Source organism: Coregonus clupeaformis, unplaced genomic scaffold, assembly GCF_020615455.1.
Source record: "Coregonus clupeaformis isolate EN_2021a unplaced genomic scaffold, ASM2061545v1 scaf1770, whole genome shotgun sequence".
Taxonomy (NCBI): Eukaryota; Metazoa; Chordata; class Actinopteri; order Salmoniformes; family Salmonidae; genus Coregonus; species Coregonus clupeaformis.
The window spans coordinates 37,235-55,719 of record NW_025535224.1 but is presented as its reverse complement, the minus strand read 5'-3'; the positions used below and the strand labels follow the sequence as shown (position 1 = coordinate 55,719).

General features: G+C 40.8%; 1 pseudogene; it reads right to left on the bottom strand.

Annotated features, from left to right (window-relative positions):
* Positions 1 to 6,754: 6,754 nt before the first annotated feature.
* On the bottom strand, positions 6,755 to 17,150 carry LOC123487524 (annotated as a pseudogene).
* Between the last annotated feature and the right edge of the window lie 1,335 nt (positions 17,151 to 18,485).

The following is an 18,485-nucleotide window of genomic DNA, read 5'->3' as shown; positions in this document are numbered from 1 at the left end:
TGTCGTTCATACTACCCAGCTGTCCATTAAAGACTTCTCCATGTTTCTTTAAGATGGCAGGTAGGTCTGTGTCTCCATGTGTCATTGTATGCACTGATGGCCAGTCCAGTGTGATTTTCTCCATCTATGAACATCCCAGTAGTGATGCATAGTCTCCTTTCACAACATAGAGTGGCAGCTTTTCAGTTTGTCTGTTTACCTGAACTGTGACATCAGTGATGCCTCTCACAGCGACAGATTCACCTTTGTAAGTCTTTAACACGAGGTGCGCTGTTTGAAGTGGAAGGTGTTTCAGTGTCTTTTTTCTGACACAAGAGATACAGCTGCCCCTGTGTCAATCTCCATACCCACCGGCTGTCCCTCTAGCAAGGGGGAGACATAGTAGCCGTGCGGCCCGCCAGGAAAAAGTCAGGATTTTCAGTGTGACTTCCTGGTCTGATGAGTCACTCACCTCAGTGTTCTCTTACTCAACAGTGTGAACATGTCTATGTGTCTTTCGTTGGAATGCCTGTTTCTTGTTTCCCGTTTTTGTGATTTCTCTGCTCTCTTTTTGTTTCTGGAGACTTGTCCGATGTTGCCCTTTTTACCACAGGCTGGACAATCCATGTCCTTCCACCAGCATGTAGAAGCCTGATGTCCCTTTTTACCACAGGCTGGACAATCCATGTCCTTCCACCAGCATGTAGAAGCCTGATGTCCCTTTTTACCACAGGCTGGACAATCCATGTCCTTCCACCAGCATGTAGAAGCCTGATGTCCCTTTTTACCACAGGCTGGACAATCCATGTCCTTCCACCAGCATGTAGAAGCCTGATGTCCCTTTTTACCACAGGCTGGACAATCCATGTCCTTCCACCAGCATGTAGAAGCCTGATGTCCCTTTTTACCACAGGCTGGACAATCCATGTCCTTCCACCAGCATGTAGAAGCCTGATGTCCCTTTTTACCACAGGCTGGACAATCCATGTCCTTCCACCAGCATGTAGAAGCCTGATGTCCCTTTTTACCACAGGCTGGACAATCCATGTCCTTCCACCAGCATGTAGAAGCCTGATGTCCCTTTTTACCACAGGCTGGACAATCCATGTCCTTCCACCAGCATGTCCCACCTTGCCTGTCAGGAGGTCAGTGTGATGCGGTAGGACGAAGTCAGGCGCAGGACACATAGCTAATCGAAAAAACGTACTTTACTCGTAGGTAACGTACATAACATAACCTCCACGCAGGGAGGAAACAAACCCGCTCACCAGACGACAACCAAACATGAACAAACATGCACAAAACCCAGTGGGAGGCAGAGGGTTAAATAGGGAAGAAATCAATACATAATGGGAACCAGGTGTGAACAATAAAGACAAAACAAGTAGAACACAGAAACTTAGATCGGTAGCAGATGAACGCCAAAGCCTGCCCGAGCAAGGAGGAGGAGGAGCCTCGGCTGAAACCATGACATTGCCACAGTGGAAGCATGTGACTTGATTTCCCGGTCTCTGATTTTCAGTTGAAACTCTGTGATCAACTTTTTATTTATTTGAAAGGAACACAGACAAGAACAAATAGCAGCAGGAATGGTTATACAGCTGGAGACACAATACTGTTTAAATATATATCAGAACAAATAGCATCAGGAATGGTTCTACAGCTAGAAACACAATACTGTTAAAATATATATCAGAACAAATAGCAGCAGGAATGGTTCTACAGCTAGAGACACAATGCTGTTAAAATATATATCAGAACAAATAGTAGCAGGAATGGTTATACAGCTGGAGACACAATACAGTAAAAATATATATCAGAACAAATAGCATCAGGAATGGTTATACAACTAGAGACACAATACTGTTAAAATATATATCAGAATAAATAGCAGCAGGAATGGTTATACAGCTAGAAACACAATACTGTTAAAATATATATCAGAACAAATAGCAGCAGGAATGGTTATACAGCTAGAAACACAATACTGTTAAAATATACATCAGAACAAATAGCAGCAGGAATGGTTATACAGCTGGAGACACAATACAGTTAAAATATATATCAGAACAAATAGCAGCAGGAATGGTTATACAGCTAGAGACACAATACTGTTAAAATATATATCAGAACAAATAGCAGCAGGAATGGTTATACAGCTAGAGACACAATACTGTTAAAATATATATCAGTATATTATGGAAACTAGTTATTGCAGATAAATACAATTATAATAAACCACATACAATCACCCACCTCAGCTGCATCAGCCCACCCTCCAACCCCTCCTGGGACCACCCCAACCCACCCTCCAACCCCTCCTGGGACCACCCCAACCCACCCTACAACCCCTCCTGGGACCACCCCAACCCACCCTCCAACCCCTCCTGGGACCACCCCAACCCACCCTCCAACCCCTCCTGGGACCACCCCAACCCACCCTCCAACCCCTCCTGGGACCACCCCAACCCACCCTACAACCCCTCCTGGGACCACCCCCAACCCACCCTCCAACCCCTCCTGGGACCACCCCAACCCACCTCCAACTCCTCCTGGGACCACCCCAACCCACCCTCCAACCCCTCCTGGGACCACCCCAACCCACCCTCCAACCCTTCCTGGGACCACCCCAACCCACCCTCCAACCCTTCCTGGGACCACCCCAACCCGTCCAACTTGACAACATTATACGTCTTTGCTGTAATGACAGTGGTGAATTATCATTCAGTAATAACAGTTTGGGGAAACAAGGTATGAGGATACCTCTTTCCAAAACATGTCCCCTGGTCACTCCCAGTACATATGATTAAAGGAGCCCAAGGCACCTTGATTACATAGATCACACAGAGGAGCGGTTGTGATTTCTATTAAATGATTTTTTCTAGGTGGAAGGTATACCCTGTGTATGAGATTAAAATGTATCAGCTGATGATTAGGATTGTTAGATGAACCCACAAAGTTCCTGATGAACTCAACTGGTGAGCCTCTTTAGCAGCTAGTTCCATGGACACACTGATTTCAAAGTCCTTTGCCAAGGTCAGATGACTTTCAGTCAACAGTCTCTTTTGTGTAGCTTCACTCCGTAGCCCACATACTAGTCTGTCTCTAATGATGTCATTTAGAACAGCATTAAACTCACAGTGTTCTGGTAGTTTCTTTAATGCAGCATCTAACATTGTTACTGATTCTCCCTCTTCCTGATGTCTCCTGTGGAACCTGAACCTTTCAGCATTAACTAGTGGTTCTGGTAAAAAAAAAAGTCCTTTAAGTATCTCAACAAAATCCCCATACGTCTTATTACCTGTTCTGTCTGGCTGTAGCAGGCTACCTAGTAAATTAAATGTCTTTGGCCCCATTACACTAAAACATGGAGGCACAATGTTGTCCTCATCCATGTAATTTACAAGAACAAAATATTCAATCCGTTCTGTATATGAGCTCCACTGCTCAATACTTTCATCAAACTGTCCAATGTTTCCAACAATTCCAATAATTTTTCGTTTCTCAATAAGCACCTGATTGTCACTCACTTCAATATTGTCCTCAACTAAAGCAATATTTTCCTCTGTGACGTGATCTTCATTCACTTCACTCACTGAAGTTTCCTCCTAAGTTCGCTAATTTAGCAGTTTTAAATAAAGGTTTGTCTGGTGTTAACATGTCCATGACGATGTTAACTCCAGTGGTGGAAAAAAGTACCCGATTGTCATACTTGAGTAAAAGTAAAAATCCCTTAATAGAAAATGACTCAACTAAAAGTGAAAGTCACACAGTAAAATACTACTTGAGTAAAAGTCTAAAAGTATTTGGTTTTAAATATACTTAAGTATCAAACGTAAATGTAATTGCTAAAATATACTTAAGTATGAAAAGTAAAAGTTCAAGTATAAATAATTTCATATTCCTTACATAAAGCAAACCAGACGATTTTATTGTTTTTAAAATGTACGTTCAGCCAGAGGCACACTCCAACACTCAGACAATTTACAAACAAAGCATTTGTGTTTAGTGAGTCCCCCAGATCAGAGGTAGTAGGGATGTTCTCTTGATAAGGGTGTGAATTTGACCATTTTCTGTCCTGCTAAGCATTCGAAATGTAACGAGTACTTTTGGGTGTCAGGGAAAATGTATGGAGTAAAAAGTACATTATTTTATTTAGGAATGTAGTGAAGTAAAAGTAAAAGTAGTCAAAAATATAAATAGTAAAGTCAAGTAAAGATACCCAAAAAAACTACTTAAGTAGTACTTTAAAGTATTTTTACTTAAGTACTTTACACCACTGTTTAACGCTCTTTCTTAGCTAGCTAGACTATGCACTTGCCTCTGCTAGCAATACACTGTGCTAACATTAGCCTATTCTGGACCACAGAAAATAACAGCTTTAAACAGTTGTAAAAACCCACTCTTTCCAGACAGAATAGTTCCTGTAGATTCAGACTTACTCATCGCCAATCTTTTGTTATGTCTCGTTATATTCATAACCACGTCTGTATAACAATTCAATAATGATGAGACGGGAGACAGGAATCAGTTCAACCATTTATCTGGAATGTGATCATCTCAACACATACAAACCCCCCATGATGCTTTGCAGCACAATACCAATATACAATAAATACATAGATAAGTAAATGGACACTAAACAAAACTCATAGATGAATTTAAATGTTCAGTTGTAGAAAGTAGGGCCATGGGATATGGTCAGAAAGGTCAGTATGTTTGATAACTGGTTACAGAGGTGACATAACAAGCATAAGGTCCATTATAACACAGTGAAGTAGAGGTGGGAGCTAAAAGCAGACATGGAGAGTGAGACGGTGTGAGGAGGTCAGGGGTGAAACACTAGATCAGGACAGGTAGAAATGGCAGGGCTGGAAATAGACACAAAGACACATTCTGATCATGGCTCAGACCTGACCTGAGACACACAAACAGAAGATGCCATAGCAAAGTCCTGTCCAGTAGGCTATATGGGATTTCCTTTCATCAAAATCCAACACATGGAAATGTGTCCAGTGTGTGTGTGTGTGTGTGTGTGTGTCCAGTGTGTGTGAGTGTGTGTGTCCAGTGTGTGTGTTTGTGTGTGTCCAGTGTGTGTGTGTGTCCTGTGTGTGTGTGTGTGTGTCAGGTGTGTGTGTCCAGTATGTATGTGTGTGTGTCGTGTGTGTGTGTGTCCAGTGTGTATGTGTGTGGGTCCAGTGTGAGTGTGTGTGTGTGTCCAGTGTGTGTGTGTCCAGCGTATGTGTGTGTGTCCATTGTGTGTGAGTGTGTGTGTCCAGTGTGTGTGTGTCCAGTGTGTGTGTCCAATATTTGTGTGTGTGTCCAGTGTGTGTGAGTGTGTGTGTAAGTGTGTATGTGTGTGTGTCCAGTGTGTGTGAGTGTGTGTGTCCAGTGTGTGTGTGTGAGTGTGTGTCCAGTGTGTGTTTGTGTCCTGTGTGTGTGTGTGTCAGGTGTGTGTGTGTGGTCCAGTGTGAGTGTGTGTGTGTGTGTGTCCAGTGTGTGTGTGCCCAGCGTATGTGTGTGTGTCCAGTGTGTGTGTCCAGTATTTGTGTCCAGTGAGTGTGAGTGTGTGTGTCCAGTGTGTGTGTGTGTGTCCTGTGTGTGTGTCCTGTGTTTGTGTGTGTGTGTCAGGTGTGTGTGTGTGTGTCATGTGTGTGTCCTGTTTGTGTGTGTGTGTGTCAGGTGTGTGTGTGTGTGTGTCCAGTGTGTGAGTGTGTGTGTCCTGTGTGTGTGTCCTGTGTGTATGTGTGTGTTCTGTGTGTGTGTTTCCAGTGTGTATGTGTGTGTGTCCAGTGTGTATGAGTTCGTGTCCTGTTTGTGTGTGTGTGTGTGTTTGTCCAATGTGTGTGTGTGTGTGTCCATTGTGTGTGTGTCATCTCTGTGTGTGTGTGTGTGTCAGTGTGTTTGTGTGTGTGTGTGTGTGTGTGTGTGTCCAGTGTGTGTGTGTGTTCAGTGTGTGTGTCCTGTGTGTGTGTGTGTCAGATGTGTGTGTGTCCAGTGTATATGTGTGTGTCCTGTGTGTTTGCTTCCAGTGTGTATGTGTGTGTGTCCAGTGTGTATGAGTGTGTGTCCTGTGTGTTTGTTTCCAGTGTGTGTGTGTCCTCTGTGTGTTTGTGTGTCCAGTGTGTGTGTGTGTGTGTCCTGTGTGTGTGTGTTCAGTTTGTGTGTGTGTGTCCAGTGTGTGTGTGTGTCCAGAGTGTGTGTGTTTCCATTGTGTGTGTTTGTCCAGTGTGTGGGTGTGTTTGTCCAGTGTGTGTGTGATCAGTGTGTGTGTGTCCTGTGTGTGTGTGTGTGTGTGTGTGTGTGTCCAGTGTGTCTTTTTCCGGTGTGTGTGTGTGTTCAGTGTGTTTGTTCAGTGTGTGTGTGTGTGTGTGTGTGTGTGTGTGTGTGTGTATCAAGTGTGTTTGTGTGTCCAGTGTGTGTCATTGTGTGTCCAGTGTGTGTGTGTGTTCAGTATGTGTGTGTGTGTGTGTCCAGTGTGTGCGTGTGTTTGTGTGTGTGTGTCCAGTGTTTGTGTGTGTCCAGTGTGTGTGTGTGTCCAGTGTGTGTGTGTGTCCAGTGTGTGTGTCCAGTGTGTGTGTGTGTGTGTGAATCTAGTGTGTGTGTGTGTGTGTCTAGTGTGTGTGTGTATGTGTCCAGTGTGTGTGTGTGTGTGTGTGTCCAGTGTGTGTGTTTGTGTCCTGTGTTTGTCCAGTTTGTGTGAGTGTGTGTGTGTCAGTGTTACCATGGTTATTATTTACAGGGACACTGAGGAGTCAACACCACAAACCCAAAACCCTGGATAGAGGGGCTCAGTGAATGTGGAGTGGAATGTGTTCAGGTGGGTCAGTGTGTCAGAGGAGACTTTGTAGAAGGACAGAGCGCCGGCTGGCCAGTCCAGATACACTCCTACTCTGTGGGATCTGGAGGAGGGGACGTCTATGGTAGTGGACTTATTATTGTGCCTGGCAGAGTAACGGTTGTTAGAGCAGATCAGACTCCAGGACTTGTCATTACATCCAATCCAACAGTCATCAACCCCTCCTCTCCTGCTGATTCCATGATATGCCACTCCTATACCAGCCCCTCCCCCCACTCCACTCTACCTCCCAGTAACAGCGCCCAGTCAGACCCTCTCTACACAGCACCTGACTACAGTCCTCAAATCTCTCTGGGTGATCAGGATACGGCTGCTCCTCTCTCCTACACGTCACCTTTCTGTTCTCCTCAGACAGAGAGAGACGTCTGTTTACTGTGTTTAGGTCCAGTGTGAGATCACAGACATCTGATGGATGAAACCAGACACAATATTAGAAATCATCATCATTCACATTAGAATGTTAACTCACTTTTCACTAATTCATTTAATGTAGATGTTACTAGGTATCAAAATGAGAAGTTAAGGTAACTTGAGATTTGTTCAATGATCATATGTTATACTGTATGGTAATATAAAACACACTTATTCACATTAATTACACACACACACACACATCCTGAACACACACACACACACATCCTGAACACACACATATCCTGAACACACACACACATCCTGAACACACACACACACACACACACACACACACACTGAATACACACACACACACACATTTCTAATGTAACAGGAACACGTCACACACACACACACACACACACACACACACACACACACACACACACGTACACACACACACACACACATTGTCAAAGCAACTCTTTGTAAACTTTGGTGTCCCTGATTTGTGCTTCTGTAGAACTACAGCTGATATTTAATATGACCAAGTAAGTAATGATGGTGGTCTTTGACTTTGACTTCACTTGAATTAAGACTTATTCTTAGTCATATTCTTCACAGCAGTCAACACTCACATTTTCTAAGTCCAGGTTTCATTGTGTTCTCTCCACCATGTTCCACACTGTAGCGGTAAGCAGAAGAACAGACAGTCATTGAGGGATACACCTGAACTCACACACACACACACACACACACACACACACACACACACACACACACACACACTCACACACACACACACACACACACACACACACACACACACACACACACACACACACACACACACACACACACACACACACACACAGTCTTTATATAACATAGTCCAAGTGGTGGTCAGAATGTTTGTCTTAACTAGCCTGATAACTCCAACATGTCTGATATGAACATTGACATAAACCCTCTACATACTTGAGTTTCTCCAGTCTGCATTGTGGATCCTCCAGTCCAGCAGAGAGCAGTCTGACTCCTGAGTCTCCTGGGTGATTGTAGCTCAGATCCAGCTCTCTCAGGTGTGAGGGGTTTGACTTCAGAGCTGAGACCAGAGAAGCACAGCCTTCCTCTGTGACTAGACAGCCTGACAGCCTGCAAAGAGTCAAATCATATTAAAACCACACTGCTATTCTTTGGTGGTCAAAATAGTGGCAGTATATTTTTTCAAAATGTTCAGATACATCAGTGTCCTGAAATCTGCCATATCTATTCATAAATTAATTTTTCATTATTATAAATTATCATAATATTGCTTGTAGAGAGAAACATGTATAGTACAAATATTTGAGTAGACTGACCAGAGCAGTTTAAAAAGCAGTATCAGTCAAAAGACAGACAGTGAGGTATCAGATTTAGATCGTATTGAGTGTACAGTCCACACCATATCTATTTTGACAAAGATAACATTTTCAATGTGGCTCTGTACTCCAGCATTTTGGATTTGATATCAAATGTTTCATATGAGGTGACAGTATATAATGTAACCTTTTATTTGAGGGTATTTTAATACATATCTGTTTCACCGTTTAGAAATGAAACAACTTTATGTATCTAGTCCCCCCATTTGAAGAAGTCAAACGTATTCTGACCATTTCACTTATAGTGTATTAAAGTAGTCAAAAGTTGAGTATTTGGTTGTAAACTCGTTGGTTGCATTTGCAGTTTGTTTTGGTTGTGTTTTGGGTTATGTTTTGTCCAATAGTAACTGAATGGTGGATGATGACTGGAGTAATCCTCTGTCTAAGTGAGTAGATAACATTTAAAAAATCATGAATGAATCATGAATAATAATGAATGAGAAAGTTACAGAGGCTACAACAAAACATGCTAACCTCTCACCATTACCAATAACAGAGTGGGTATGATCCTTGTTCCTCTGTAACTTTCTCATTCATCATCATTCACGATTCATCCATGATTATTCATAATCATAGTAGCATCCACATGAATGTAGAAGAGTTCAGAAACATCTTCTATTCTTACTGACAATACAAGTGAAGTGACTCCAAAATGACAGGACATTATTCACCATTCAGTTTCTATTGGGAAAAACATCATCCAAAACACAACCAAGACTAACTGCAAATGCATTCAACAAGTTTGTAGAATCACAAGCTTGATGTAATCACTGCAGGTAAGGAATATGGGAACAAATACTAAACTTAAGACTTATTTAATACAATATAAGTGAATATGTCCAAATTATTACGACTTTTTCAAATGGGAGAACTAGACACATGAAGTGCTTTCATTTCTAAACAGTAACACAGATATGTATGGAAATATCCTCAAATAAAAGGTGACATTATATACTGTTGCCTAATATGAAACATTCTATCTCAAATCCAAAATGCTGGAGCATAGCACCAAATGTAAAACTGTAAGCTTCACTGTCCAAACACATATGGTGTGGACTGTGTGCCTGGTAAACACATGTGGATCTGGTGAACAGTTATCACTTGTTGACCAACTACAGGAATACTGACCTCAGAGTCTCCAGTTTACAGTGGGGATTCCCCAGTCCAGCAGAGAGCAGCTTCACTCCTGAATCCTTCAGGTCATTGTAGTTCAGATCCAGCTCTCTCAGGTGTGAGGGGTTTGACTTCAGAGCTGAGACCAGAGAAGCACAGCCTTCCTCTGTGACTAGACAGCCTGACAGCCTGCAAAGAGTCAAATCATATTAAAACCACACTGCTATTCTTTGGTGGTGAAAATAGTGGCAGTAATTTTTTTTCAACATATTCAGATATATTAGTGTCCTGAAACCTGCCATATCTATTCATATATTAATGTATCATTATTAGAAATTTTCACAATATTGCTTGTAGAGAGAAACATGTATAGTACAAATATTTGAGTAGACTGACCAGAGCAGTTTAAAAAGCAGTATCAGTCAAAAGACAGACAGTGAGGTATCAGATTTAGATCGTATTGAGTGTACAGTCCACACCATATCTATTTTGACAAAGATAACATTTTCAATGTGGCTCTGTACTCCAGCATTTTGGATTTGATATCAAATGTTTCATATGAGGTGACAGTATATAATGTAACCTTTTATTTGAGGGTATTTTAATACATATCTGTTTCACCGTTTAGAAATGAAACAACTTTATGTATCTAGTCCCCCCATTTGAAGAAGTCAAACGTATTCTGACCATTTCACTTATAGTGTATTAAAGTAGTCAAAAGTTGAGTATTTGGTTGTAAACTCGTTGGTTGCATTTGCAGTTTGTTTTGGTTGTGTTTTGGGTTATGTTTTGTCCAATAGTAACTGAATGGTGGATGATGACTGGAGTAATCCTCTGTCTAAGTGAGTAGATAACATTTAAAAAATCATGAATGAATCATGAATAATAATGAATGAGAAAGTTACAGAGGCTACAACAAAACATGCTAACCTCTCACCATTACCAATAACAGAGGGGGTATGATCCTTGTTCCTCTGTAACTTTCTCATTCATCATCATTCATGATTCATTCATGATTATTCATAATCATGGTAGCATCCACATGAATGTAGAAGTGTTCAGAAACATCTTCTATTCTTACTGACAATACAAGTGAAGGGACTCCAAAATGACAGGACATTATCCACCATTCAGTTTCTATTGGGAAAAACATCATCCAAAACACAACCAAAACAAACTGCAAATGCATTCAACAAGTTTGTAGAATCACAAGCTTGATGTAATCACTGCAGGTAAGGAATATGGGACCAAATACTAAACTTATGACTAAATTAATCCTAGTGTGTGTGTTTGTGTGTCCAGTGTGTGCCTGTGTCCAGTGTGCGTGTGTGTCCAGGTTGTTTGTGTGTCCAGTGTTTGTGTGTGTGTGTCCAGTATGTGTGTGTGTGTGTGTGTGTGTGTGTGTTCAGTGTGTATGTGTGTGTCCAGTGTGTGTGTGTGCGTACAGTGTGTGTGTGTGTGTGTGTCCAGGTTGTCTGAGTGTCCAGTGTGTGTGTGTGTGTCAAATATGTGTGCGTGTGTGTCCAGTGTGTGTCAAGTGTGTTAGTGTGTCCAGTGTGCCTGTCACCAGTGTGTGTTTCCAGTGTGTGAGTGTGTCCAGTGTGTGAACCAAAACAAACTGCAAATGCATTCAACACGTTTGTAGAATCACTAGCTTGATGTAATCACTGCAGGTAAGGAATATGGGACCAAATACTAAACTTATGACTACTTTAATACAATATATGTGAATATGTCCAAATTATTATGACTTTTTCAAATGGGAGAACTAGACACATAAAGTGCTTTCATTTCTAAACAGTAACTCAGATATGTATGAAAATACCCTCAAATAAAAGGTGACATTATATACTGTTGCCTAATATGAAACTTTCTATCTCAAATCCTAAATGCTGGAGCATAGCACCAAATGTAAAACTGTAAGCTTCAATGTCCAAACACATATGGTGTGGACTATGTGTGCCTGGTAAACACATGTGGATCTGGTGAACAGTTATCACTTGTTGACCAACTACAGGAATACTGACCTCAGAGTGTCCAGTTTACAGTGGGGATTCCCCAGTCCAGCAGAGAGCAGCTTCACTCCTGAATCCTTCAGTTCATTGTAGCTCAGGTTCAACTCTCTCAGGTGTGAGGGGTTTGACTTCAGAGCTGAGACCAGAGAAGCACAGCCTTCCTCTGTGAATAGACAGCCTGACAGCCTGCAAAGAGTCAAATCATATTAAAACCACACTGCTATTCTTTGGTGGTGAAAATAGTGGCATTACATTTTTTTCAACATATTCAGATATATCAGTGTCCTGAAACCTGCCATATCTATTCATATATTAATGTATCATTATTAGAAATTATCACAATATTGCTTGTAGAGAGAAACATGTATAGTACAAATATTTGAGTAGACTGACCAGAGCAGTTTAACAAGCAGTATCAGTCAAAAGACAGACAGTGAGGTATCAGATTTATATTATATTGAGTATACAGTCCACACCATATCTAGTTTGACAGTGAAGCTAACATTTTATATGTGGCTCTGTACTCCAGCATTTTGGATTTGAGATCAAATGTTTCATATGAGGTGACAGTATATAATGTCACCTTTTATTTGAGGGTATTTTCATACATATCTGTTTCCAACATTTAGAAATGAAATTACTTTATGTATCTAGTCCCCCATTTGACGAAGTCAAATGTATTCTGACCATTTCACTTATAGTGTATTAAAGTAGTCAAAAGCTTAGTATTTGGTTGTAAACTTGTTGGTTGCAATTGCAGTTTGTTTTGGATGTGTTTTGGGTTATGTTTTGCCCAATAGTAACTGAATGGTGGATGATGACTGGAGTAATTTTCTGTCTAAGTGAGTAGATAACATGTTTCTAAACATTACTAAATTAATCCTGATGATGCCATGATTAAGAAAAATCATGAATGAATCATGAACAATTATGAATGAGAAAGTTACAGAGGCTACAACAAAACATGCTAACCTCTCACCATTACCAATAACAGAGGGGTATGATCCTTGTTCCTCTGTAACTTTCTCATTCATCATCATTCACGATTCATTCATGATTATTCATAATCATGGTAGTATCCACATGAATGTAGAAGTGTTCAGAAACATCTTCTATTCTTACTGACAATACAAGTGAAGTGACTCCAAAATTACAGGACATTATCCACCATTCAGTTTCTATTGGGAAAAACATCATCCAAAACACAACTAAAACAAACTGCAAATGCATTCAACAAGTTTGTAGAATCACAAGCTTGATGTAATCACTGCAGGTAAGGAATATTGGACCAAATACTACATTTATGACTAAATTAATCCTAGTGTGTGTGTTTGTGTGTCCAGTGTGTGCCTGTGTCCAGTGTGTGTGTGTGTGTCAGGTTGTTTGTGTGTCCAGTGTGTGTGTGTGTGTGTGTGTCAGTGTGTGTGTGTGCGTACAGTGTGTGTGTGTGTGTGTGTGTCCAGGTTGTCTGAGTGTCCAGTGTATGTGTGTGCGTGTGTGTCCAGTGTGTGTTAAGTGTGTGTGTGTGTCCAGTGTGCCTGTCACCAGTGTGTCTTTCCAGTGTGTGAGTGTGTCCAGTGTGTGAACCAAAACAAACTGCAAATGCATTCAACACGTTTGTAGAATCACTAGCTTGATGTAATCACTGCAGGTAAGGAATATGGGACCAAATACTAAACTTATGACTACTTTAATACAATATATGTGAATATGTCCAAATTATTATGACTTTTTCAAATGGGAGAACTAGACACATAAAGTGCTTTCATTTCTAAACAGTAACTCAGATATGTATGAAAATACCCTCAAATAAAAGGTGACATTATATACTGTCGCCTAATATGAAACATTCTATCTCAAATCCAAAATGCTGGAGCATAGTACCAAATGTAAAACTGTAAGCTTCACTGTCCAAACACATATGGTGTGGACTATGTGTGCCTGGTAAACACATGTGGATCTGGTGAACAGTTATCACTTGTTGACCAACTACAGGAATACTGACCTCAGAGTCTCCAGTATACAGTGGGGATCCCCCAGTCCAGCAGAGAGCAGCTTCACTCCTGAATCCTTCAGGTCATTGTAGCTCAGGTACAACTCTCTCAGGTGTGAGGGGTTTGACATCAGAGCTGAGACCAGAGAATCACAGCCTTCCTCTGTGACTAGACAGCCTGACAGCCTGCAAAGAGTCAAATCATATTAAAACCACACTGCTATTCTTTGGTGGTGAAAATAGTGGCAGTAATTTTTTTTCAACATATTCAGATATATCACTGTCCTGAAACCTGCCATATCTATTCATATATTAATGTATCATTATTAGAAATTATCACAATATTGCTTGTAGAGAGAAACATGTATAGTACAAATATTTGAGTAGACTCACCAGAGCAGTTTAAAAAGCAGTATCAGTCAAAAGACAGACAGTGAGGTATCAGATTTATATTATATTGATGTATACAGTCCACACCATATCTAGTTTGACAGTGAAGCTAACATTTTATATGTGGCTCTGTACTCCAACATTTTGGATTTGAGATCAAATATTTCATATGAGGTGACAGTATATAATATCACCTTTTATTTGAGGGTATTTTAATACATATCTGTTTCAACATTTAGAAATGAAAGCACTTTATGTATCTAGTCCCCCATTTGACGAAGTCAAATGTATTCTGACCATTTCACTTATAGTGTATTAAAGTAGTCAAAAGTTTAGTATTTGGTTGTAAACTCGTTGGTTGCATTTGCAGTTTGTTTTGGATGTGTTTTGGGTTATGTTTTGCCCAATAGTAACTGAATGGTGGATGATGACTGGAGTAATTTTCTGTCTAAGTGAGTAGATAACATGTTTCTAAACATTACTAAATTAATCCTGATGATGCCATGATTAAGAAAAATCATGAATGAATCATGAACAATTATGAATGAGAAAGTTTCAGAGGCTATTCTCTCACCATTACCAATAACAGAGGGGGTATGATCCTTGTTCCTCTGTAACTTTCTCATTCATCATCATTCACGATTCATTCATGATTATTCATAATCATGGTAGCATCCACATGAATGTAGAAGTGTTCAGAAACATCTTCTATTCTTACTGACAATACAAGTGAAGTGACTCCAAAATGACAGGACATTATCCACCATTCAATTTCTATTGGGAAAAACATCATCCAAAACAGAACTAAAACAAACTGCAAATGCGTTCAACAAGTTTGTAGAATCACAAGCTTGATGTAATCACTGCAGGTAAGGAATATGGGACCAAATACTAAACTTATGACTAAATTAATCCTAGTGTGTGTGTTTGTGTGTCCAGTGTGTGCCTGTGTCCAGTGTGTGTGTGTGTCCAGGTTTTTTGTGTGTCCAGTGTGTGTGTGTGTGTGTGTATGTGTGTGTCCAGTGTGTGTGTGTGCGTACAGTGTGTGTGTGTGTGTGTCCAGTTTGTCTGAGTGTCCAGTGTGTGTGTGTGTCAAATGTGTGTGCCTGTGTGTCCAGTGTGTGTCAAGTGTGTGTGTGTGTGTGTGTCCAGTGTGTGAACCAAAACAAACTGCAAATGCATTCAACACGTTTGTAGAATCACAAGCTTGATGTAATCACTGCAGGTAAGGAATATGGGACCAAATACTAAACTTATGACTACTTTAATACAATATATGTGAATATGTCCAAATTATTATGACTTTTTCAAATGGGAGAACTAGACACATAAAGTGCTTTCATTTCTAAACAGTAACTCAGATATGTATGAAAATACCCTCAAATAAAAGGTGACATTATATACTGTCGCCTAATATGAAACATTCTATCTCAAATCCAAAATGCTGGAGCATAGTACCAAATGTAAAACTGTAAGCTTCACTGTCCAAACACATATGGTGTGGACTATGTGTGCCTGGTAAACACATGTGGATCTGGTGAACAGTTATCACTTGTTGACCAACTACAGGAATACTGACCTCAGAGTCTCCAGTTTACAGTGGGGATTCCCCAGTCCAGCAGAGAGCAGCTTCACTCCTGAATCCTTCAGGTGATTGTAGCTCAGGTCCAGCTCTCTCAGGTGTGAGGGGTTTGAACTCAGAGCTGAGACCAGAGAAGCACAGCCTTCCTCTGTGACTCCACAGCCTGACAGCCTGACAGAGATATCATCATGATTTCACAAACTGTTAATTTAACCAGTAGTGTAGAAGGACAATGGCAGATGCATTTGGTTTATTCTCTCAAACAACATATAGATTCATCTTCCGTCTCCTAGAATTGTATGCTCATATTGTTATACTAATATGAACATCATTGCATTGATTCAGTAAGTTTTTCAATGTAATATTATATATTATGTACATATTATAATACATATATTTCTCTAAACTGAATTTTTCTTCCTGATGATTAGTTCTTAAATGTCATTTTATGTACTCACAGAGCAACTCTGGAGGCTTTGACCACTGGCAACAGCCTCAGAAGACCTTCCTCTGATCTGGAGTATTTATTCAGGTCAAACACATCCAGCTCTTTTTCTGAAGTCAGCAACACAAAGACCAGAGCTGACCACTGTGCAGGTGACAGTTCTTCTTCTGAGAGACTTCCTGATCTCACGTAGCTTTGGATCTCCTCCACTAGAGATTGGTCATTCAGTTCATTCAGACAGTGGAACAGATTGATGCACCTCTCTGGAGAGGAATTCTCCCTGATATTCTCCTTGATGTACTTGACTGTTTCTTCATGGCTCTGTGAGCTGAATCTTGTATTTGTCAGTAGACCTCGTAAGTGCTTCTGATTGGACTCCAGTGAGAGGCCCAGAACGAAGCGGAGGAACAGGTCCAGGTTTCCTGTCTCACTTTGTAAGGCTTTATCCACAGCACTCTTGTAGAAAGTAACTTCAGGCTTGTCTCTGAACAGTGCAAAAAAGTTCCTGGTTGATTGAGGTTTTGCCATTAGATTCTCATTGTTGTTGATAAATGAGAGGAACACATATACAGCAGCCAGAAACTCCTGAATGCTCAGATGCACGAAGCAGTACACCTTGTCCTGGTACAGCCCACATTCCTCTTTAAAGAGCTGTGTGCACAATCCTGAGTACACTGAGGCTTCATTGACATCAATCCCAGCCTCTTTCAGGTCTTCTTCATAGAAAATCAGATTGCCCTTCACAAGCTGTTGAAAAGCCAGTTTTCCCAGTGACAGAATGCTCTCTTTATTCCAGTGTGGACCTGTCTCTTCTTTCCCAAGATACTTTTCATTCTTCTGTTTGGTTTGAAACACCACAAGGTGCGTGTACATCTCAGTTAGAGTCTTGGGCATCTCTTCTCTCTTATGTTTCAACATGTATTCAAGGACTGTTGCAGAAATCCAACAGAAGACTGGAATGTGGCACATGATGTGGAGGCTCCTTGATGTCTTTATGTGTGAGATGATTATGTTGGCCAGGTCCTCATCATCACTGAATCTCTTCCTGAAATACTCCCTCCTTCTGTGGGTCATTGAACCCTTGTACCTCTGTCACCTGGTCAACACACACTGAAGGGATCTGATTGGATGCTGCAGGTCGGGTAGTTATCCAGAGGAGAGCAGAGGGAAGCAGATTTCCCTTGATGAGATTTGTCAGCAGAACATCCACTGAGGTTGACTCTGTGACGTCACAACAGATCTTGTTCTTCTGGAAGTCTAGGGGCAGTCGGCACTCATCCAGACCATCAAAGATGAACAGAACTTTGTACTTGTCGTAGTTGGAGATTCTTGATTCTTTGGTTTCCATTGAGAAGTGATTGAGAAGTTCAATCAAAGTGTGTTTTTCCTTTTTCATCAAATTCAGCTCCCGAAAAGGGAATGAAAATACAAATTGGACATCCTGATTTGCTTTTTCTTCAGCCCAGTCAATAATGAATTTCTGCACAGAGACAGTTTTTCCAATGCCAGCAACTCCCCTTTGTCAGCACAGTTCTGATAAGTTTGTCTTGTCCAGTTAAGGGTTTGAAGATGTCGTTACATTTGATTGCAGTCTCTGGTCTTGCTTGTTTCCTGGTTGTTGTCTCAATCTGTCTCAGCTCATGTTCATTATTGACCTCTCCTGTTCCACCCTCTGTGATGTAGAGCTCTGTGTAGATCTTATTGAGAAGTGTTGGGTTTCCTTGTTTAGCGATCCCCTCAAATAAACATTGAAACTTCTTCTTTAGATTAGATTTGAGTTCACGTTGGCAAATCACAGCAAGCTCATCTGAATGAAGAAATAACAGAAAGGATATTAATATTACATCTATTTTAATGCCTACAGTATTGTAGGACTGTGTTATGAACTGACTATATAAATGTGTAAATGTTTTCACACTGGAGTGACTGATTCTATTATTATAATTTGGTATTACTGAGGGTGTCATTAACGTTAATCTCTCTCTCTCTGTCTCTCTGTCTCTCTGTCTCTCTGTCTCTCTGTCTCTGTCTCTGTCTCTCTCTCTCTCTCTCTCTCTCTCTCTCTCTCTCTCTCTCTCTCCTCTTCTCTCTCTCAATTAATCACCACAACACATCCCTGCTGCTACTTGATGAGGTCACTAGGTGTTGTGTTAAGGCTGCTACAATATCATTGAGTTACACAGCTACTTTAGCTGTACTTTAGCTACAGCTTTTAAATGTTCTAAAACAGCATTCAACATGAGGCAGACAGCTCTTACTTTTCTCCAGTTTGTCAGCAAGCTCCTTCTGGTTCATTTTCCTCAGGACGTGCAGTGTGATCTTCAGAGCCCCCTCTCT